Source organism: Helianthus annuus, chromosome 6, assembly GCF_002127325.2.
Source record: "Helianthus annuus cultivar XRQ/B chromosome 6, HanXRQr2.0-SUNRISE, whole genome shotgun sequence".
NCBI classification, from domain to species: Eukaryota; Viridiplantae; Streptophyta; class Magnoliopsida; order Asterales; family Asteraceae; genus Helianthus; species Helianthus annuus.
The window spans coordinates 76,893,020-76,917,871 of NC_035438.2; the positions used below are offsets into that span (position 1 = coordinate 76,893,020).

At 37.4% G+C, this 24,852-nt stretch overlaps 1 long non-coding RNA gene and 1 other non-coding gene across 3 annotated transcripts; one reads left to right on the forward strand and one right to left on the reverse strand.

Annotated features, from left to right (window-relative positions):
- Positions 1 to 1,479: 1,479 nt before the first annotated feature.
- Positions 1,480 to 5,717, forward strand: LOC118479855. Of its 2 annotated transcripts, XR_004861058.1 has the most exons (4): positions 1,480 to 1,617; positions 2,129 to 2,194; positions 3,950 to 4,018; positions 4,485 to 5,717. It is a non-coding gene; the product is annotated as an uncharacterized LOC118479855 (long non-coding RNA). The 2 variants fall into 2 exon arrangements; XR_004861057.1 differs by having other exon boundaries at positions 3,950 to 5,717.
- Positions 5,718 to 24,472: 18,755 nt separating this feature from the next.
- Positions 24,473 to 24,579, reverse strand: LOC118479965. Its single transcript, XR_004861607.1, has one exon. It is a non-coding gene; the product is annotated as a small nucleolar RNA R71 (small nucleolar RNA).
- Between the last annotated feature and the right edge of the window lie 273 nt (positions 24,580 to 24,852).

Consider the following 24,852-nt stretch of genomic DNA (forward strand, 5'->3'; position numbering starts at 1 on the left):
ATACTAACCGAATTAGAGAGGGGAGAGGGTGATCCGAGTTGTGGATGTTCCTGCCGTCGGGTTCTAAGCAAAACGAGAGAGAGAGAGCAAGAGCTTCTAGGGTTGTGTGTGTGTTATGTTTTGTAACAATCATGAGAATCAAACCCTTACCAAAGGGTTTAGTGTTTGCGAGTGGGGAGTGGGCCGAGCCCAACTCGGTTATCTAGTGGGGTCCGATTTCAAAGTGTGGCCCAAATGGGCTTGTGTGACCGGTTAGCCTTGTGCGATCGGGTTTTAGTGTGTGGTTTGGGTTCGTGCAACACATAACATACATACACATAATGCACATAAACGTAACATACCAAGTATTCATTCAATTAGTAACGTTCTCGTAAACACGTATCGTTACTCAAAGTAAGTCTAAAGTTCAAGTTGTCACACAACAATCCTGCGCGGATATCCTTTGCGCATGCACAACATGACAGCCCATAAATAGTACAACCAGTACAAAGGGCAAGAGTCTACAGCCAATCAGTGTGCGTCAGATTCTACCCACACGATTCCCGCGATAATCAATCGTGTAGGAGACAAACAGTACAAAAGGACAGTGACGTGTAGTCAATCATCGTGCGCCATCCACTGCTTCATTATCTCCACTCACAGCTGACAGACTCGACAACAAGTACACTCGGCAGGCCACGTGGCACCAACCGTGCGCCAACGTCCTTCTACCTCTGCAAACACTATCTGTCGTGTCAGATGGGACAAAACGGATATTCCTTGTTAGCGATGTCAGCCCAAGGCCCATCAGCCAATTTTCCATCTCCACACTATTCGGCTATAAATATGAACCCTCAACTACAGGTTTAAAGATTGGTTCTCTCACTCTCTCACAATTAACAAACACTCGTTTTACTCTAAAAAAGCGATTACTTATTCTCTTACCGAAGGGTCGTTACGAGAAGAAACCCCCACCTCTCCTTCTCTTAACAAGCTTCACGTTGTTCTTGTTTTGCAGATTTACTACCGGAACGTCATCAGTTGGTTTAGAAGAGATTAAGGATTAACCCCTTATCAAGACTACCTCTTTAGTTCTAACCCAACAGATTAGAACTGGTCTTTCTTCAGTTGTGATGGTGTTTGCTTTAAAAATATGACCCTGCTTATTTAAAGTAAAATGTACTTTTATAAGGAACGTTTGTGTCTAAAGTATATATTTATACAAAAAATACCTCAATATGAGAAGAAGCATGTGGTTTGTAACACCCCAAAAATATAAATTTTATATTATAAATAAAAAGTCGGTTATGGTCAAGATAAAGTAACTAGGAATAAGTAACCTAGTTAATCATAAGCCTTGAATTAATAAGAAAACAAGGTTAAAACACCCTTTATAAAAAGAGTTGAATTGTAGAGGGGCTAAACTTGACAAAAATGAAAAAGGTTTTAATTAAATTAAAAACCAAACACCAAAACACACACCTAAGTGTGTGTTCTGGTCATGCGGTCCACAGAGCCAAGAAAGGGCTCTCAAAGTTCAACCCTAACTCACAAAATTGATCAAATTGAGAAGGCAATTCAAGTTCAAATCAAAAACCAAGATCAATCTAGTGATCACTCAAGTGAGGGGATCACAAGGTATGTCAAATTTCGTATTTTGGTTACTTCTTGAATTCTTGATGAACCTATGAAATCGAAATCTGAACTTGCATGATTGATGTTTAGATGAAATTAATAATGAAAATATGGCTAGGAGTAAACCCTAGTCAAATACTTGTTGAATTGATGTTCATAATTGTGAAATTCATGGTCACCCATCTAAGTGTAAAATGGGTTTTGTAGAATGATAAAGAACACTAAGAATTTGATTTTTAAACGAGTGTTGTTGACTTACATGAAGTGAATCTAGATGTTATTATGCATACTAGATATAATGAACTTGCAAAAATTGTTTAATTTTGGGCTAAATAGTTAGTCATGAACTTGATAATGGTTTTATAAAATGATGCCCATAAGGTGTTTGTTAAAACGCCTAAGAGAAAATTAAATGTTGAAATTCGGAACAAAACGCATATTTGAATGATGTTGTGAATTATGCGTTATATGACATGAATAGAGTTCTAAACGAATCGTCGATTGAACTCTATAGGCAAGGAATCGAGTCTTCAAGCGGACAAGCCGGAGCGGACACACGCTTGAAGGGAACGCTTTAAAGGTACGCGACTTGTCGTCTCGTTACATTTGCGTAGACAAGCTTAGTTGTAAATATGTTTAATGTTGTTATAGCGAAAATGGTTGCGTTTGGTGAGTCTAAGAAGTGATGAAACTCACTCGACAAACCAAACGGGTCAAAGGAAATAATTGAAATAGGTATGATGTTGAAATAGTGAAATCGTAGTCCTTTGGTAAATCTAAGAAGTGATGGGAATCACTCGACAAGCCAAACAAGTCAAAGTAGCTAATTAGATACGTTGGTTGATAATATAGCGTAAATAGTCACGTTGGAATAAAAATAGAGTGATGTAAATTCACTAGATAAAAAATGGATTAAATATTGGTTAGAATAAAGTTTGGTACTAGTTGAAGTGACAATGTTCACTACATGATTTAATGAGTTAAAATTAGATTAGAAAGCGTTTGGTAGTCATTTGTAACACCCCGAAAACGGGTTTGGTAATTAAACCCCGTTAATACTAGGAACGGGTAAAATACCGTTAGTGGTAAAACTAACCCGGTGAAAAAAAAATTAGGATTTTAATAAATAATTTTATGTTAATAAAAATTAGAAAGAGAATAAACGCTTTGAGAAAACAAAGCGTATATAAAGCCCGACGGGTTAACGGGACTTAGAAATACTACGGGTTATGACTTCCCCAAACCCATTAAGTAACTAGGGATATCAACCTAGTTGGTTAAGTGTTGTTAAAACAATAAAAGAAACAAGATATAGATAACCCTTTAAATAACTTGGGTAAATTGAGGGACTAAACCTGGGCAAATGAGATAAGCTTTTATCAAAACAAAATAAATAAATAAAACACACACATACGTGCGTGTATGTCTGCGATTTTAACCAGAGCCAGGAAGGCTCTCTTGCTCAAAACCCTAAAGTGCCAAGAATCACCAAATTGAAGGGCAGAACTAGCTCAAATCAGATGCATGAACACGAATTCATGATCACCTAGTCATGGGGATTACAAGGTATGTCGAATTTTACGATTTGGTGACACTTTGAGATTATGATGAATAATCAAAATCGAAATTCTGGAATGAATGTTGAATCCATGAGTGTTGTTGTGATTATATCTTAGTCTAGAAACAAACCCTAGTAGAAAGCTTGATGAATTGTTGTCAAAACTAGGGATTTGATAATTAACCTATTTTGTGCTAAGTGGGTTTTGATTATGTAGTGAAGATGATGGTTTACACATGTTTAAAATCATCATAGTTGCTAGTAGAAACAAGATACTTGAACAATTTGCAAGTTTGAGTGTTTAACATACATGACTTGAGATGGGTTTTTATGATATGATGATGTTAGTGTCAAACTTGTGATTAGAATCATCATATTAGTTAGTAAGACAAAGTACTTGAACCATTTAGGTGTTTGGGTACATAAATCATATTTACCATAAAATGGGTTGTTATATGATATAGAGGAATTGATGTTAAGATCGTGATATAGATGCTTGAAATCATGTTACCTAGTTGTAAAATGTGTAAAAAACAATGTATGCACATTAGGTGTTTGTTAAAATGCCTAAATGAAAACTAAGGTGTTTGAAATTAGAAGTGAAAATGTGCAATGAATAAGTTGATAAGTCGATTGACTTTAAAAAGTCAAATCGACCAAGTGTATGATCGGATGGTAAATTCGATATAAGAAGAGTAGGATGGAATAGTCGTAAATGATTATGACTAACCTAACCATCTTACAATTACAATGATGGTTTGACTCTTGACAAGCTAGATGGAGGCTTGGGCAAGGAGCGGGTCAAACGGATCGGGTACGCGAAAAAGGAGCATAACCGGATGCAAGGTAAGCGACGCTTACATCCTTTTTGTAGAATATGCATTATTTTGTAAATTACAAATGCGATTAGTGTAATATCCGAAATAAGGGTTCCGACGCTATTAACACGAGTCGGAACAAACATAAATGATAAAAACCAAGGGTCACGGTGAAAAGAGGCGAAACGGTAATTTAGTCACGTAATGACTAATAATTAATGAGTTTTCGTTAAGATCACTTTAAAGTGCAACTAATAGCGAGAAAATGAGTAAAGATGGAAATTTAGTCAAATATCGACTAAAGTAAATCGTGGTTTAAAAAGGGGTCTAGTGGCAAAAATCCGAAATAGGTCGGATGAGCAAATTGGTAAAATTAATAACCATGTTTTGCTACTTATGAAGATGCTTGGTCGTATAGGCCAAACGGGTCAATTGGCGTGATAACACCATTTGACAATATCGACTAATGTGGTTGTCAAGTCTTGTGATAACAGGAGCAATTAACGATTCGGATACTCCCGTCACCATAGAAAATGTGATAATAAAAGCGAGGTATAAATCGGGTCTATTTGTTGATCCGAGCCAGGTACGCATATTTATGATGTATGTAAAAGTGCTAATTTGGTCGAATAATTGGTGATAGTCCTTCATTGTAGAAGAAGGACCAAAATCGACCAAAACGCCCTTGTAGGCTAAATTGAACAAACAACCCTTAGAGGTTGTTTGGAAACGAGTCTTATGATTAAACAAAAGTTTAGAACGAGTATGGGTAGTGAAAGACGTAATTCTTGGGCCGAAAGACTCCATACGAGTCTTTGCCGTAAAATGATATTTCAAGGAGTATAATTCAGAACACATAGATATCTACTTTAAATCAAACACACATTTAGTTGTGATGGAAGAGTACTAGATAAGAAATATAGAGAATGAAAGCGAATTTGAGCTTAAAAGTGCTTAAAATATCCTTAACGGGTCAAAATAAGCATACTAGTGAAAACAGGTTTAATTTGTGTAATAAACCTATGATTCGAACCTAATATGGTATATAACATTTATTTGAAGAAGTGCATGAAATATAGGAATCAAATAAATATGTTTGTTTGATAAAATGCATAAACGGGTCAAAACTTGGTATAAAGGGTAATAAGCTGAAGACTTAAAAGTCTTAAACTTTGTTAAGCCGAATGTCGGATTTTAACTCCACATAATGGAGAATTAAATTACAAACACGTAGGAAGAAACGGTAGGTCAAACAGACTAACGAATAGAAAGATACGGAAGTTTTCGTGTCATTAAGCGGCAAATGGAAAAAGGCTGAATTCAGGGACCACCGTAACTTACGGTGTCACCGTAAGTTACGGTGGAGTTGAACTCTTTACGGCAGTCTCCCCCTGAGTTACGGTGGGGAAAGTCTTAAACAGAGACCACCGTAACTTACGGTGCCGTGGAGGCAAACTTGAAATGCAATGTTTTGGATCAAGAGATTATCTTTGGGATTTCTTTCCATTATCATATATCTTGTTTGGTACCGTTATTTAACGAAATCAAAACTAACTGTTGAGTCGGTTTTGAACACAGGTGTATGTCGAGAGCCCGGATGAAGATCAAGCGTCAAGCAAGAACCGAACACATGTTTAATAAAGCTTCCGCAACGTTGTTTTGTCGTTATTCTAAACGACGAATTAAATCACATTATGTATATCGCGTAAATTATAAAAGTTTTTAACAAGCCCGTATTTTCAGTATAATTGCGATTGTAATTACATGATTATGAGTTTAAATTATACGAAAAATGTTAAATAATAACTAGGGTGTTACATCATTAGAAATGGAGGATTCCATAAATGAGCCAAACGGGTCGAATAATTGTTTAGTAAGTAGGAAAAGTGTGTTTAAGATTGCATTTGGCAATGAGGGATCACAAGAGCGTGAAACCATAGATTTGGTAAGGAAACACCGGTGATCATAAGCCCCGGATGTGGGGTAAATACGTCTTGCGGACGTATAATTTGTTAGTGGTTAAGTTATCGAAGAAGCTAAACGGGTCAAATAAATGCATAAGGCATTTATAGATTTTCAGCCCGTACATTCAATTTTGATATAATAACCTTGATAGATGCATAGATAGAATCATAGTGTGAAGGATGCGATTGATGCATTCTAAAGTGGCGTAGTTCACTCGAACATCAAACGGGTCAAAATAAAGATTTGGAATTGGTTTGGACTTGCTAATAAAGTGATGGTTTTCACTAGATAGTCAAACGGGTTGAATAGATGTTAAGAGGAATCATGACAATAGTGACCATGATTGTTACTTGAATTAATAGAGTTAAATTGATAAAGAATCGTTTGGTAGTCATCACATTGGAAGATTTTTCCACAAGATGAGCCAATGGGTCGAATAAATAAAAATAAAGATATGGGTTGCTAAGAACAGTTTGAAAGTAGAAACAATTATTGGATTTATTTGTTGTCAACCTTTATTTGTGTTTATTAGTGTGAAGTATATTTTATAGTGCAAGTCATTATATATTTTGCACAAGGTGTTGTCATTATAAATTCATGGTTATGCTTTTCGGATTGACTAATGTGTCAACCGCGTTTACAGATATGTTGAATAGAGTGTGTAGAACTAGGCTTGATACGTCTGTGATTGTATTTTTTGACGACATCTTGGTCTATCTTCAAAGCAAAGGTGACAACGATAAGCATGTCTGAGGACTGAGAAATTTTAGAGACCTTGCGAAGAACGATTTGTGCAGCTTCTTCTAGTGTGTGCTTTGGCTTTGAGAAATTCAATTCTTGGTTGTTGGGGTGAATGTTAGAAGGGATTCATACGTATCCTTAGAATTACGGGTACCCGAAAACACGACACAAGCTTACACAAATTAGTCTAAACAGGTTCGGGTCAACCCGGTCGGGTTGGCAGGTTGACCCGTTTAACCCCTTTATATTATATTATATTATATTTTTTACAATATGTTTATGTTTAAAATTAATTGTATGTGTATTTTATGCCTTATTTATAACTTAAAAAGAGAAATTCACATAATATTTTATAATTTAAATGTAATTGTGTTATATACATTTATGTTTTTTAAGTAAATTTTAAAATTGATATATTAATTTGTGGAAAAAAGTTAAAAAAACTAAAAAATTCGGGTCGAACGGGTCGTGTTCGGGTCAACTCACGAATATTCGGATCGGGGTCGGGTTCATATGTATGACACAATTTTCAGGTTCGGGTTCGTATAAAATTCTTGGGTTCGGGTCGAGTTGAACGCGCCAACCCGCGAACACGGCCCGTTTAGCACCCCTACTTAGAAAGTGGATTGTATAATGAAATGATAAACAAAAAATGTCATCTGAAATGGTAGTCTTAAATAGGTCGGTTATTACTATTGGCTTATTCAAGATTTCTCAAAGATAACCTCCCCATTTGCGAAATTTGTTTGCATGCAAGTGATATTCACCTAGAAAGATGAGCAAGTTAAAACTCTTTTCAGATTCTTGAAAAAAAAAAGGCTAAGTTAAGCTTTGAGATGGGACTAATGACATGATACTTTTTTGTGATCTACTATACTTTGGTTAACGTGAAAAGGCTATGGACCATGTATCACGACAACTGAAGAATTAGAAAGTTTATTACTCTCAATTTTGTTGTTTAGAGGGTATGGTCTTAAATCCTAGGCAAGTCATGCGCAAGCCATGCTCCATACCCAAATTTAGTCACAGCAAACACTCAGCTTCTTACAACAATCTTGTGTGGACATGACAACCGCATGCACAGCATGACAACCCATAAATAGTACAGCCAGTACAAGTGGCAGGAGCCTGCAACCAATCAGCATGCGTCAGACTCTACCCACTCAATTCCCACGATGATCAATCGTGCAGTAGACAAATAGTACAAAAGGACAGTGAAGTGTAGCCAATCAACGTGCGCCATCCACTGCTTCATGATCTCCACTCACACTTGATGACAAACTCGACAACAAGTACACTCGGCAGGCCACGTGGCATCAATCACCGTGCGCCAACTATTTCCTTCTCCACACTCTTCGACTATAAATATGAACCCTCGACTACAAGTTCAAGGATCGGTTCTCTCACTCTCTTACAATTAACACACACTCGAGCGATTACTTATTCTCACGCCGAAGGGTGGTTACGAGAAGACCCCCCCCCCCCCCCCGGTCTCCTTCTTGTAACGGGCTTCACGGTGTTCTTGTTTTGCAGATTTATCTCGGAACATCATCAGTCGTTGGTTTAGAGGAGATTAAGGATTAACCCCTTATCGAGACTACCTCTTTGGTTCTAACTCAAGCGGATTAGAACCGGCGCTTCTTCAGTTGTGATGGTGTTTGCTTTAAAAATAGGACTTTGCTTATTTAAAGTAAAATGCACTATTTATAAGGAATGTTTGAGTCTAAAGTATATATTTATACAAAAATACCGCACTCTCTTATTTAAAGTAAAATGCACTATTTATAACGAACGTTTGAAAGTATAAATTTATACAAAAATACCTCAATATGCCAAGAAGCAAGAAGCATGTGGTTGGAGAACGTGAAAGGTTACAACTACGACATTTTGATCATCTAGGCAAGGTGAGTCGCTATTGACGCATTGAGCCAAAACATTATTGTAATAGGGCCAAAGCGAAGAAATTTACGAATTATGATTACCTTTGATTTATCTAACAAGATACATGAAGCACGACACAATGCAATCAAAGATTGAATATGAAGAAAGAGCAAATTAATATTTAGGCGCATGGTTTGATGGATGCTTCTCAAGGGTTAAAACAAGCAACTATTAAGTTCACAAATCACGGTTCTCTTTTCGAACTAGAGGGGAATATATAGATGCATTGAGATCTCAAAACCAAGTTGGTGCCTATGTACAAAGAGAAACTCCATACCTATGTGGAGGTAGGACTATCTTAACGACATAATTAACAAAAATAATGAGGGCTAATAATGCATTTTGGGAGATGGTGAACGTTTTTTTGACAAATAGAGGTCCTTTCTTCCAATTCTTGAGTCTTCCTCTGTAGAGAAATATGGTTAAATGATTTTTACTTCACGGAGATTGTTACTAGGCATTACATGCCGATATCTATAGTGTCATAATAATGGGTACTAGACTAAATTTGAGTATCATGTAATATGTCACACCCATGGTGCCATTTCAGCTCACTCTCGACTCTGTCATTCAGATCCTATCATTGAACATCTCATTTAACCTAATAAAAATGCTTATAAGCACGGTATGCTTGAAATGTATTAATCATCATATTTAACCGGAAATTTCTTCTAATCCATGTCGTCTGTGACTTGAACCAAGTCTTCTACCTTCCAAACCCAGGTGTTTGAAAGGTATAAATCATCATCTATGTTTTGTCCACTAGGCTAATAAGTCAAATTGTGAAACGAAAACTAAACCTTCATATTGAGTTATGCAGCAGATAAGAGTTTTTCTCACAAAATACCAACATCATATAATAAGACTATCCAATGTGGCGGGGCTTAAAAATGGGCGTTATGCATCATGTAAACGGTATGTAAGCACTCAGAAAAGTGATGTGTAAAAGAAGAAGGTGTGGGACGGGCGTGGAAGAGTGGTGTTATTTGACATGTCAACAACACGTGAGCACATTTTTAAAAAAAATTTGTCATTGGGGTCCAACAGCTATTAGCCACGCCAATAGACAAATGTCACATCCACACAACAATTGCCTCAACACCAGTGAAAAACAGTCCTCCCCACAGACAACCCGTTCCTGGGGTGGTATGAGCAGTGTGGAAAGGCATAAACACCACCAAACCACGCCCACATCGTGTTCTAACGGTACCAACCACCAATATTATGTGTACTGTCGGTTATTTGTTTTCAAAGAATTTGGTATCGTATTTTTTTAAATATTTTAGTATTTTCCAAAAAGGACCAGTACCATACCAGTATCAAACCAGCATAGTCGCTAGAGTATTCAGTTTAGAAATTAAGCTCCATTTTCAGTTTCGGATCGGTTCTCATCCGTAGTTATCAGGCAGTTTAATCATTATATATCAATTGTCAAAAGGTAGATTCATTTTGTTGTTTGGTCAACTCGATTATTGATTATTTAATTAGTTATTGACCATTTTCAACCCAACAATGCCTACTACTGCTAATCTATGAGCAAAAAAGCAAATATACGAGGATACTAGTGCACGACGTCGTATAAGAACAACACACGCAAGCATATACCGCTCGAATCTCTATATCGGCAACGGAATACAACTCATGATAAACCAAATCGAATCACGAGCTATAACGATCCCAAATTGCCAATAAAATTGAAAATTAAACAAATAATTTAACAAACGTCCTTGAGAACAAAAACTTTTTACTGAATCTGCAACTAAAAAACCTTATTACGACATCGTTTCAAAGCATTGTTTAGCGAACTGAAATCGTAAAGACACATCTGAGTAGCAGATTTCAAAACCTTAATAAAACAAGTATTAGCAGAATTGACTCAATCATTGGAACGAAAACTGTAGGAGATTGTGTAGGACGAAGACTAAAGAACTACAATCGATTGAAAGTTTAGACACACCTTATTTTGTGGAGAATGACCGAAAGAGCTAGCAGCATTTATATAGGAAGTGTCTGAAACCCTAATATGAATAATATTTGTATTGGGCTTGCTTCGAATCCAGTGATATTTCTATTGGGCTATGCATGATTTGGACTTCATGTGCTAGTAAATAGTAATCATACTATTATATGTGTTAGTATCAGCATAGTGTAAGGATGAGCATGCTACCGGACTGGTACCGGTATAAAGAGCATAGGTTCCAAAAAAATGGGAAAAATGGGTATTGGTACTTGTCCTGAAAAACGAGAAAAACGGGTATCGGTATCGAAAATGATAGGTGCGGTACCAGTTTGATATTGGTACTCGATACCAAATGCTCATCCCTAGCATGGTGATACTTGTGACCTAATGTCATATCTAATGTTATAAACACGTGATAAGTTGGTGGTTATATAAGGATCAATGGTGTATACAAGTTTATATGAAAGTGTTTTACATAAAATGGTAAATCTTTTTTCTAAAAAATTAAGGGAAAATAATACCCCATAGTGAACCTCCTCTTGTGATCGGTATGAGGTAGATGCCTCCCAGTTACAAGGCGGACGAATTACTCCTTAGGTAGCCACCGACCAAAAAGTTATACCTTGTAAGTTGTAAGTTGTTTTTACTAATTCAATTTATTATCGTTGATTCTAAAATCAGGGTCTTGTTAGATGCCCGGAATTGGAACCACTCCAATGCATCGGTCTTTGCCGGAAACATGTAAAATGAGCATCGTTAATCTCATCACGAAGAACCTGTGGGGTGTGTCTGTGACCAACCACCGGCGTGAGAATCAGGATGACTTTTCAAGAGTAAATGAATTGTCCGAAAAAAAATATTCAGAGAGAATTATGTGTAGTTAATGAGTGCTATTTCGGGAGAAGAATTGAATGAGGATCCATTCCCTCACTTGGTATACATATATCCTCTTTTGTCATCATGGGGGTTGGTCACATTTGTTTTTTATCGCAAAACATCTTATTTTGGGTAACACTTTTACCCAGTTGTTAACCGGAGGACAAAGTCTAATAAGACTTCTATTGGAGAAAGATACTTGAGCTGTGACAACCGGCAAAATATATGGTAATTCCGTACAACTTAATCACTATTTATACATTTAATTATGTACATTAGACTTGATTTGATTTGAGAATGATTGAGTCGTACAAAGTCTAGCAATGTTAGGACATATCGTTACATTACAACATATATCGTCGTTTTCGCCATGTCACGAAACCAAACAAGTATGTCCGAATACGTTGGTAAACAATACGAACACACTATTTATGTGAACACGCTATTCATGCCAGGAGAGTTCCGGTACTTCCTGAAAACATATATACAAAATCCCTAAATGGGGAACACTTGTAATATTATATATAAACTTTCCGAAAAAATGCCTAAACACCTAATTTGTCCGATCCGAACTATAAAATAACCAATTCAGCATTTCCGCAACAAAAATTTCAGCATTTATGGTAATGACAAAGTCCATATGTAATATTAGTTATCTTAAACAACTTCAAGGATATTAAAGGTATCCCAAGGATGCTTAAACATATATTACCATACGCCTTACATAACTTATCCAGTAACGACCCAATAACAAAACTAGCGCGGATATTATGATTATCTAAACTACCAAATGACTAGTCTAGTGAACTACTTAAGGTTGTTTAACAGCTTAAATCATATTTACATCTTAATTATCCAAGAAATACCCTAACTTCCTAAATATCTAAGTTGTGAATTTTGCACACGTGGGATTGAATAAACAAATCCCCCCTCCCTTTCGGTCAACATGGGGCCACACCCACCCCATGTTATGATGATGAAGATGAATATGGAAGACATGGGCCTTAGATTTGTTGTTGACAAAAAAGAAGGTGGAAGATTATAAACTATCTAACACCCTGATTCATTTCATTTTACACATTTCAAACTTCACAACATCACCTCTCTCCCCTCTCTACCCACGGCCCTAACCCATCTCTCTCTTCTCTTCATCTTCAACCTCTAAACTATATATAACAAGCATCCATCATACTTGAAGATGATATAAAGTGGTGCAAGGTTTGGAAGTTTACTTGGAGCAACATCTTCATCTTGTGGAGCTTCAACATCTTCATCTAGTATCACCCCTAGTCTAGAGCTAGTTGTGACTCTTCAAACTTGTATTTTTATGCTTCTTACCTTATGCAGTTTAAAGATATACAACTTGATCATCTTGAAACTAAAGATAACAATACAAGAAACCCCTAAAATAAACAAGATAATCTAACCTAACTATGTGTTTTTCTTGTTATTCTTGATGTGTAGTTTAGTGTAGATTATGACAGATTAAAGGATCTTGCATGATTATGTTAAAATTATGATCTAAGCATGCAGATGCTTAGATCTAGTGATGGAGGGTGTGAAACTCGAGTGTTAACGCGCTTAATTTGTGTGATTTATTGTCATTTATGTGATTACATGCCGTGAATTAGATAACTACGAGTATTTGTGATCTTACAGATTAAGCAGCTAAATTAAGTGGAAGATAAAATGCTTGGGAATTAAGAGAAACATGGAGGAATTAAATATAGGGAGATGATTTGTGAAAAGAATAACATATGAAGGATTATTTTATTCATCATCATTAATTTTAATTTGTGGACTTTCTTGGAAAGGAACCCATTCTCGTGAGGGATGGATGGCTTTAGTTTTGGTGTTCATAAAAGACAACATAATATCATCATCATTGTGTTTGACTTCTAGGACATGCAGAAGGTACCATATTCACGTGAGAGCCAATTACTTGAATAAGGAAGCATTTTATAATCATGCATGACAAAAGAAACAGAAGCATGCATTCTTGGTTTACGAATTATACATGGGACCTACGGTTTCGATTGGGGGCGCACATGCTAATTTTTAGTCATTGGGCTCTTGAATCATGGAGAATGGGCAGCAACCTTCATGACTTTTTGGGCTCATATAACACTTCAATCCCATCGATGATTGGGCTTGATGATTGACGAATTATTAGCAGCCATATATACTTCCATTCATTGGGAATTTTGAGGGACTTCTTCATCATCACGAATATTGGCAGCCGTGAACAAGAATTTTGGGGGACTTCTTCATCATCACGAATATTGGCAGCCGTGAACAAGAATTTTAGGGAGACTCAACATTATCGAACATCATCAATATCATCACACATCATCATCGATCAACCACAACACACCAAGTCAATCATGCCTTCAACGTTCTACCAAGCTTCGGGAAATCGTACAAGCGTCATGAGTGGCTAGTCGTCCCGTGACCGTCTCCGGGAACAGGGTTTGTGTTGAAACATTGGGTTTGCTTATTGTTACAACTTTTTGGATTAGGATTCGATTAAACATTCGGTTAGTCTTTCCTATTGTTTTTGTTTTGGTTAAACAATATTTGATTATCGTATTCATTCTTGTTCATCAATTATTTGGTTTGTTCATCAACAACCGGGATTAAATTCTAGGATGTCCTTGTTTTAAACCTTTAATCATTGAACTGGATTATGTTTATGAAATCTAAAATTGGTAATTAATTGGGTTACTATTCATTTGCATCAATCTTTCGGTTTCGATCGTGGATCATTGCAATCAAATATATTATCCGTTAATTATTTATCAAAACAAGTTTTTAAATCATGTCTATGTGATTTCCAACTGGTAGTAACTAAGTAACCTGATTTTCTGCATAACCTGAAAACCCGGAGATTGGTCCACTTTCTCTAATCATTGTTTACAACTCTAATTTATATTTGTTTTCACAATCATTCTCAAAACTGCAAAAAGCAATTAGTTTAGATGTAGATGATAATTAAAGCAACCAACTTTTACACTTTCCACTGATTCCCCGTGGATTCGACACCCTACTTGCCCTTTACTAGTAAAAGGTGAATATGACACTTTAACTTTATTTTTGACCGACCTTACGACATCGATCAAAATGGCGCCGTTGCCGGGGAATCGGTGCGCTTAGTGTTTAGTAAGTTGTTTTTCTTAAAAAATAAAAAAATAGAAAAAACCAAAAATCCAAAAATATTTATTTTAGTTTTTAGTTTTTTTATATGTTAGTTTTCTACGCGGGTATTTTAGTTTGTTTGTGCAGGAAGTGAAATCTTTGGATCATGGATAGCGTTCATCAGTCATGCCGTTGTTGTGGGAAAATTCACGTAGATGAAGATTGCCTAGTGTTTTGGACAGACCCAGTGTTTTGGAAAGAAAAATTGATGTTTGGGTACAAGGCACCTTCATATCAGGGACACTATCAGTCAAATTTCAACCAAAGGTATGAGCAAAATTTGGATTATGATGAGTACGAATCCGAGGTGGTGCCCTTCTCAAGATACCAAGAAGATTATAATGGTCGTTACCATGACTACTCTGAGTCAACATACAATAATCATGGTAATTACCAAGGGAGTTCATATCAGCAACACCAAAGTCCAAATGATTATCAAGGTAAACGTCAAAATTCTAAGCTTGATGAAATCATGGATATTATGAGGATATGGTACAAGAGAGTAGGTTGAGAACTGAGGCTATGGTCCAACGATCGAATCGAATAGACAAACAAATTGCAAAATTGAAGGCTGTGAAGGATAATACCACATCCATTCCTGCATTTGTTGAAGAAACGCAAGAAAGACCTGTCTTAGTTGATGAAGATGAAGAAGTGGTTGAAAGTCTTCCTGAACTTGAAGTTATATGTTTAAACGTACATGAAGACTTAGCACCTATTGAAGAACTTGAGATTGATATAGTCCAAGTTTATCCCGAACCACAACATATTTTGATTACTCCAACTAACAAAGCTGGGGATGATGGCTTGAGTGGAAATAAGAGAAAGGTGAGTAGAGAAGACCTCGGACAAGGTATATCGAAGTGGCTATACAATGATCCAACAGACGTGTTCATGATAGGAAAGAAGGTGAAGCCTCGACATGTCAATTATCGAACCAACAGCCAACAGCCATACCCAGTATATCCCACAAATAGCAAAGCTACTCATAGGGTCTGGAGAGGGTGGGATGTAGACAGACCTTGCCTCTATCCCTAGGGATAGAGAGGCTGCCTCCAGAAGAGACCCTCAGCTCCAAAACGAACAACAAACCAACACATCAAGACAAAGAATATAGAAAAATAGAATATAGATAAAAGAAGTCACCTATACTAAGAAATGGATCTGAGTGACACAGTATAATGTAAATAATGTATAATAGCATGCAATATCATTCGGGCATATACATAAGAAGTCAATCACCGGTAAAGTCACTTAAAGAAAAAGAAAAACCTACGTCCCTAAAAAACACCTAAGACCTTACTGCAATATCCTCTAGAAGTCCTTAACCCTAATTCTACGCCTCCACAAAGTCCTATCTTGGACCATGTCCCCAGAAAGATGCAACTCTAGTAAATCATGTCAATTATCGAACACACCTTGGAAATTCGGTAGGAAAATGTGGATTTCACTTGTTCCGATTTGATTCGTCAAGTATCGTTGGCAGAAGAGAGCAGATAGGAATTTGGAATGTCAATCACCGAGCATATGCAGGAAACTCGGTGGGAAAATGTTCACTTCGACCTCCATGAACGAACGTCATGTACGGTCTGGCTGAAGACCCATAAACTTAGCGCTCTCGGGAGGCAACCCGAGTTTGTGTGTTAGTGTCTATTTTGTTCTTCACCATGGCAGCAAGCAAGTGTGGGGAAGTTTCGCTTGATCAGGTACATGTACTATTTCCTTTATCTTAGTTTGTTGCCTGGTGATCATGTTCTTTTAGGTGTGTTTTTTGCTTTTGGTGGTGTCGAACAATTTGTGCTAGGGAATGTGTTTATGTTCTTTGTTTTAGGAAAGGTCACTCATGAGGTTTGTTAGTTGGTATTCCCAGGTTCTGTTTTTAAAACAAGGTACATTGGGGACAATGTCGTCCAAGTGTGGGGATATGGAAACCCGGGAAGGGAAAGGCTTGGGACAGAGTTTGAAAGAGGTGAAAGTGATTGAAAACGATGAAAATTGAAAAAAATGAAAATTTTGAAAATTTTAAAGAATTTCATCGCCTTAAGTGAATTAAATGGATATGAAAACCCAATGTTTCAATCACTAATGGGCTCCTTGCCGGTAGTAAACTAACATAGTCCCTTGTCATGGTCGTTCCTTTAAGTTTCATGAGAGTAGGTCCGACAGGTGTTTTTAGGAAAAAAGAATTGAGAAGAGATGTCTATTTAGGGGTAACATGTTTTAGATTGCATATGCTACATGTCGGTAGCCTTTTTACCCTTTCTTTGGTGAGAATGTTGAGCCTGTAGAATGATAGAATGATTTACATTATGACTTCATTTGTTGAGAGCATGCCGCATGTTATTCTGTGTTAGAACTTGTGTGACTTGATGCATGCTGACTGTGGTTTGATATGTGCGCGTAAATGATAAAGGCATTAGGATATCCCGTACATCTGTTTATTTGTTTTGTGTTTACCTAGTTATCACCCTTAGTAGCCCTGTTGAGCCTATTTACCTTTCGTTTGTCCACCTAATGTGAATTGTTTGATACCGACCGTGAACGACAAATTATGAAAAAGTAGAAAAAGAAAAAAAAAGCAAAAATAGAAGTGTTTTGAATATTGTTCATGTCTTGGGTAGAAACCAACCCAAAAATGTTAGTAGTTATGTGTTTTGCAAATAAAGTTGTCACGGTTTGGTCGTTTGTTTGCTCGCCACATAAAAATATAAATATAAACCAAAAAAATCTCCTACCCGTAGCCAAAGCCCAAAACCGAAAGTCCTTTTGATGCGTGTCGTGTTATATGATACAGTGGAGGTGTGATTGTTGTACAAGCCTATGATTACAGGATTTCATGTTTGGTTTTGAGTGTTTAATGCTAGCACATTACACGCTAATTCAGATATTAAACCGAGATGAGAGTTTATTGTGAGGGGTGTGTAGCATGTGTTCTAGTCCTAAGCAAGTTAGTTTTGAATAGACAAGTCTTGAGTTTTAGAAATTGCACTAATTACTTGTCGGACTGTCAATCTTGATTGTGTCAGTCTATGGAACGGGTATGACTTGGGACTTAAATTGTTGCATCGGTTTAGGGGTTTAGAGGTGTTGTTACTATGGTGAGTAGTACCGTATCGGTTTGCTTGAGGACAATCAAAGGTAAGTGTGGGGATATGATGGAGGGTGTGAAACTCGAGTGTTAACACGCTTAATTTATGTGATTTATTGTCGTTTATGTGATTACATGCCGTGAATTAGATAACTACGAGTATTTGTGATCTTACAGATTAGACGGCTAAATAAGTGGAAGATAAAATGCTTGGGAATTAAGAGAAACATGGAGGAATTGAATATAGGGAGATGATTTGTAAAAAGAATAACATATGAAGGATTATTTTATTCATCATCATTAATTTTAATTTGTGGACTTTCTTGGAAAGGAACCCATTCTCGTGAGGAATGGATGGCAACTTTTAGTTTTGGTGTTCACAAAAGACAACACAATATCATCATCATTGTGTTTGACTTCTAGGACATGCAGAAGGCACCATATTCACGTGAGAGCCAATTACTTGAATAAGGAAGCATTTTATAATCATGCATGACAAAAGAAATAGAAGCATGCATTCTTGGTTTACGAATTATACATGGGACCTAAGGTTTCGATTGGGGACGCACATGCTAATTTTTAGTCATTGGGTCTTGAATCATGGAGAATGGGCAGCAACCTTCATGACTTTTTGGGCTCATATAACACTTCAATCCCATCGATGATTGGGCTTGATGATTGACGAATTATTAGCAGCCATATATACTTCCATTCATTGGGAATTTTGGGGGACTTCTTCATCATCACGAATATTGGCAGCCGTGAACAAGAATTTTGGGGGGACTTCTTCATCATCACGAATATTGGCAGCCGTGAACAAGAATTTTGGGGGACTTCTTCATCATCACGAATATTGGCAGCCGTGAACAAGAATTTTGGGGAGACTCAACATCATCGAACATCATCAATATCATCACACATCATCATCGATTAACCACAACACACCAAGTCATCATGCCTTCAACGTTCTACCAAGCTTCGGGAGATCGTACAAGCGTCATGAGCGGCTAGTCGTCCCGTGACCGTCTCCGGGAATAGGGTTTGTGTTGAAACATTGGGTTTGCTTATTGTTACAACTTTTTGGATTAGGATTCGATTAAACATTCGGTTAGTCGTTCCTATTGTTTTTGTTTTGGTTAAACAATATTTGATTATCGTATTCATTCTTGTTCATCAATTATTTGATTTGTTCATCAACAACCGGGATTAAATTCTAGGATGTCCTTGTTTAAAACCTTTAATCATTGAACTGGATTATGTTTATGAAATCTAATATTGGTAATTAATTGGCTTACTATTCATTTGCATCAATCTTTCGGTTTCGATCGTGGATCGTTGCAATCAAATATATTATCCGTTAATTATTTATCAAAACAAGTTTTCAAATCATGTCTATGTGATTTCCAACTGGTAGTAACTAAGTAACCTGATTTTCTGCATAACCTGAAAACCCGGAGATTGGTCCTCTTTCTCTAATCATTGTTCACAACTCTAATTTATATTTGTTTTCACAATCATTCTCAAAACTGCAAAAAGAAATTAGTTTAGACGTAGATGATAATTAAAGCAACCAAATTTTACACTTTCCACTGATTCCCCGTGGATTCGACACCCTACTTGCCCTTTACTAGTAAAAGGTGAATAAGACACTTTAACTTTATTTTTGACCGACCTTACGACATCGATCTGTGACATTTGTGCTTGTAATCATTGTGAACAATTAATATATCAATGAAATAAAATTATTTGATCCCAATGTTTGTTTGTTTATGTTTGATGTTTTTCATGTTTTGACTTTTATCCAATTTCAATCTCTATATCTCTTTCTAGAGAATTATACGCAAACTGGTGCGTAAACGTAATCAGTTAAAAGTGACAAATACTCCGGAACATCAATTTATGCTTAACATACCTTAAATAACCTTCACATAACTAAGAAATAAGTTTTGAAGGTTTTGGTATGGCAAAAATCAAGTTTATTCGCTTATAGGGACTAAAATTGACAAACTGCGAAAGTGTGCCAATTTGAACTGTAAGAACATTCTGGAACTTGGCCATAAGTTAAACACACCCTAAATATCCTTTACATAGCTTAGAAATAGGCTTTGAGGGGTTCGGTGTGCTAAAATAAACTTTATGCTCATTCAGGGACTAAAAGCGTCAAAAAGTGCATAAGTTTGCATTTTCGCGCATACCTTACGTTCTGAATACTTCCGTACATCCAAAAATTTATGTATGCATTTATTTTAGTGTTTGGCATGAGAAAAATCCATTCGTCGCGCAATTTGGATCGTCTTTCGCGCTTATGCGCATTCCGTCGTAATTAAGCAAACATCGCGATCGTACGACCAAACGAACCGACATCCGGCATATTTTTGAGCATGTTTCATGTCCACAATGTTTAAGAATCATTTTAGGGCCTTAAGGTTGGCTTAACGGGCCTTAAACGTGTCGGAAATGAGCTTATTGCATAACAGGGACTGAAACTGTCATTTTTCAAGGAAGTTTGCTGATCAGAACCCCGGGCGGGGCGCGTAAGGTATGGTTAAACCTTACGCGGGGCGCGAGGGCCCCCCCAGATCTGCAGAATTGTTGCAAACAGCTGTTTACAAATGTTAAACACCTAAAAACCACTTGCAAATGGTATTTCTCAAATCATGGACTGAATCTATGGGTGCCCAAGGTTTCCCAAAACAAGGGGCACACATGGACGGTTGAGATCGAGGCACGTTATTCGACGAACGATCCTAACAGTGGTCCATTTCCTATAAATACCCCCCACCCTTTTCACCCCCAACTCACTTGATTTCTGAGATTTTCTCTAAGTTGGAGTGGTTATCACTTCATACCTGAGAAATACTTGGAAATCAATCTTGCGGGGACCTTCAGTAAGTATTCTTTCGCGTTTTTCGCTCATTTTAGCGTTAAAGTCAAACTGCGTTTGACTTTCTGCATTGACCAGTTTATGGTTAATGCAAAGTTCGTTTGAACTTGATAACGTGAGCGTAATCACGATAGTTATAGTCCCTAGTGACTATACCTACTGATTTCCACGTTATCTAGGCTCAGTGACGAGTCGTAGTTTAGGCTAAAATGCGTTTTCTCGCGTATTTTGTAACCAAACTACTCTAGGGTATTAAAACCGTTTGTTTTAATACCAAACCTATTTTCTAACTTTACTAAACATGTTCTAGCATGTTTAGCTCGTCGCTTTTAGATTTGTGCTTGTTTAGGGTCGTAAAGGTAAGCGATCTAATCAATCGCTTATACTTTCGAACCCGACCCATTTGGTCGATCATTAGGATCCGACCAAACACTTTAGGTGACCATAGTGTATAGGGAATAACCTTCCGAGGTTATACCTTATGGTCACGTCGTTTAAGTAGTTGTATGATAAGTAGTTCTTATGCCTTAGGTGAATTACCAAAATACCCTTTTTGCGCTAAAATTCATTTTAAGCCTATGTAACGTAATTTTTTACATCTAAACTGATTTAGCAACAATATTAAACATGTTAAGGCATATCTTGCTTGTCATAGGACTAGTTAGGTATTCCAAACGCGTTTTACGCAAACGACGCGTTAAAGTGGCGTAAGCTACCTAAACGGGTCGTAACGGCTCAAAAGCACTTAGGATAGGTTTCGTTTTAGTATGTAGGCTAAACCATATTACATAAGTTCCCACACTTATTTGGTTTACGAACCCTCATACTGCCCGATCCTCCGATAGGTCCGTTTATTAATATAGATGCCTATATTAGGTGCCGTTTGAATCTGTGATCTTCTAGCTTTGCTTGGTGGATATCTAAAGTCTATTGAGCAATCTCAAGTGAGTACATAGTCCCCTCTTTTACTGTTTTTCAAACGTTTTGGGGTGAAACACATGTGCCCACTTGTTACTTTCGTGCTTTCCATATTTTCATATCATATACTTGTTATGTTTATTAGTACATTATTAGTACATGATTTCATTATGTTTTTACTATGTATGTCCATTGTGTGCATACTTAGTACATCGTTTTACATGACATTTCATGCTATGTATGTCCATTTAATGCATACCTAGTGCGTTGTTTTACATTACCTCTTTCATGCTATGTATGTTCATCATACTTAGTACATTTGTTTTACATCACATGCTATGTATGTTCATTGATACGCGCAAAATGCAACATATAAATTATATCAATTGTGGCATAAAACTAACCCTTTTTTAGTACTAATGTTGGAAAAAGTGTGCTTTTGTCTTCCTTTTGTATTTTCAGGATTAAATGAGCTCAAATTAACAAAAGAAGCAAAAAGACAGCAAAATCTAACATAAATACAAGAAAAGGGACAAAAGTGGATTGCCCGACCCCTCGACAGCATCCTCCCAAGCAAAACAAAGAAGACAGAAGGCTGAATACGCCCCGTGCTCAGCGAGCACGTGGCCGTGCCCAAGAAGCAGCAGAAAACACAAACTAATAGAAGCTTCTATTGCCCACCATGGGGTCGTGCCCAGCGGACACGGGGGCGTGGTCAGAGTACTGCAGGCGCATTTATTGTAATTGAGAATTACAATTAATGAAGAGAGAGAGTGTCAGACGGACACGGGGCCGTGCCCAGGCTTCTGTTCAGCCTATAAATAGGAGTGCTTGGAGCCATTTCAACTCATCCCTTGGCACACCACCTCTCTCATACTTCACCCACCACCCACCACCATCACAACACCATCATCCACCACCATCATCCATTGTCCATCATAGAGTGTGTGAGTCGTCTCGGGATCCAAGATTGATCGTAAGAGTTCTTGACAATCAAAGGCCTTGTTTGCCTAAGTCTCTTACATCACTTGGTGAAGACAAGTGTTTAGTGTAATACTTTTTATTTTTAATCTTTTGCACTTTTTATTTGGTTTTGTATTAATGACTTTAATAACTAGTTTCTTATGTTGAAGGTGATTCTTCCTTATCGTTTGTCCGTGGTGTCTTGACATTATTTTACTGTCTATATAAAATAAATGATTTTCACCATTCATATCTCCACCGTCTATATAGAGGTATGTTGGCTACCTGGTCGGGGGTTAAGGGAACAATTTGGTAAGAGTCTTGCCCTTGTTCAGCGTTTAGAGGTCCTGCAAGGGACCTGGGTCAAATTTAGTAGTATCTCCTTCAATACCCAAAGGTATTGGATGGCGGGGATCCAAACTCTTTGACCCCCTCATAAGTTAAACTACTATTAATACTATAACCCGGCTACTTAGGACTGTATCCCTGCTGACTCAGACTACTTAGTCGAGGGTAACGTCACCTTCAAAAGAGGGGCCTACCATAATTTGCATTAATAACTTAATTAATTATCTTTCAATAATCCGACCCTTTAGGATTGTATCCTTGCTGACTCAAACTACTGGGTTGAGGGTAACGTCACCTTCAAAAGAGGGGCCTACTACAATAACTAAGATAATCTCTTAAACAAGTGCAAAAGTGCGAAAATAATCAAAGGTTACACTATACACGAGTCGGATCCAAGTGATTCATCTTGTCTATCTGTTTTTAATTTTATTTTTATTTTTCAGCATTTAGTTAGTTTTATTTTCTTAGTTTTAAAATCTTTTCTAACATTTTGATTTGATTAGACGTTGAGGATAAACCGGTACTAAAAGCTCTTGTGTCCTTGGACGACCTCAGTATCTTACCAACACTTTACTACATCCACGATGGGTGCACTTGCCCATATATGTTTAGTGTTAGTAAATATCGTGTTTTATAAATTTAAAACTTGGCTAAAAAGTGTAAAAAGGGCTTAAAATATATACCTAAAACATATACACACTAGCACGCATCAAGTTTTTGGCGCCGTTGCCGGGGACACAAGGATTTTAAGAAAGTTAGGAATCAACGGCCTAATCATTTTTTTTATTTTCTTTTTATTTTTTAGGATGTTTCTAGTTTTTCAGCTTCTGCAGAGCTCAGCATGGGCCATGCCTGGTCGGACACGGGCCGTGCCCAGCAGTGTTACTGGCAGTTTTTAGTTTTCCGAGTTACAGAAGGCTGACCACGGGGCCGTGTCGGTGCAACACGGGGCTGTGTCCAACTCTCCAGTAACAGGGATCCGGAAAACAATCACTGTAACTCCAACCACGGGCCGTGTTCACTGAGCACGGGGCCGTGGTGAACCTTCTGACCAACATTCTTTTCTGTTTTTATTGCAAGACTTGAACCAGACGCCACCTCTACGTAGTGTATGAGCTCCAGTTCTAATAAAGACATAAAAGAACCTCTAGAAGAACCCGAACGCTTTCTCAGAAAAAGACTAAAAGCTAAAAACCAAGAGAAGGTTTCGGGGAACCCACTTCCAATGGCGGACCAACGTACCCTCATGGATTATCTACGACCCACTGTAGGTAATCTCGGCGCCGCCATCAATGCACCGAATGTTGAAGCCAATAACTTCGAACTTCGGCCGCATTTGATACAGATGCTTCAAAACTCTGCAACCTTCCATGGGCTTGCGGACGAGGATCCCCATCTACATATTACTAATTTCTTAGAAATATGTGATACCTTTCGGATCAATGGAGCATCAAATGACGCCATCCGCCTCCGAATGTTTCCTGTTTCACTAAAAGACCGAGCAAAGGCTTGGCTTAACGTCCTCCCAGCTGGATCGGTAAACACCTGGGATGAACTAGCCCAAAAATTTCTATATAAGTATTTCCCTCCCGCTAAAACAGCTAAATTAATGACTGAAATTAATACCTATTCACAAGAGGACGGGGAATCCTTATATGAAACTTGGGAAAGGTTCAAGGAGCTATTGCGAAAGTGTCCTCATCACGGTCTTGCGATATGGCAACAAGTATCCACTTTCTATAATGGGTTGTTGCCACACACGAGACAAACACTTGACTCTAGCTCCGGGGGACTTTTAGGTAATCGCCGCCCGCATGAAATATATAATCAAATTGAGGAAATTGCTCAAACCAATTTCCAGTGGCACACTCCCTGAGGCAATAAATCTATTGCCCCGGGCGCCCATAAGGTTGATGAAAGCACTTCTTTACAAGCCCAAATCGAGGCCCTTTCTTCTAAAATTAAAAAGTTAGAGATGACAAA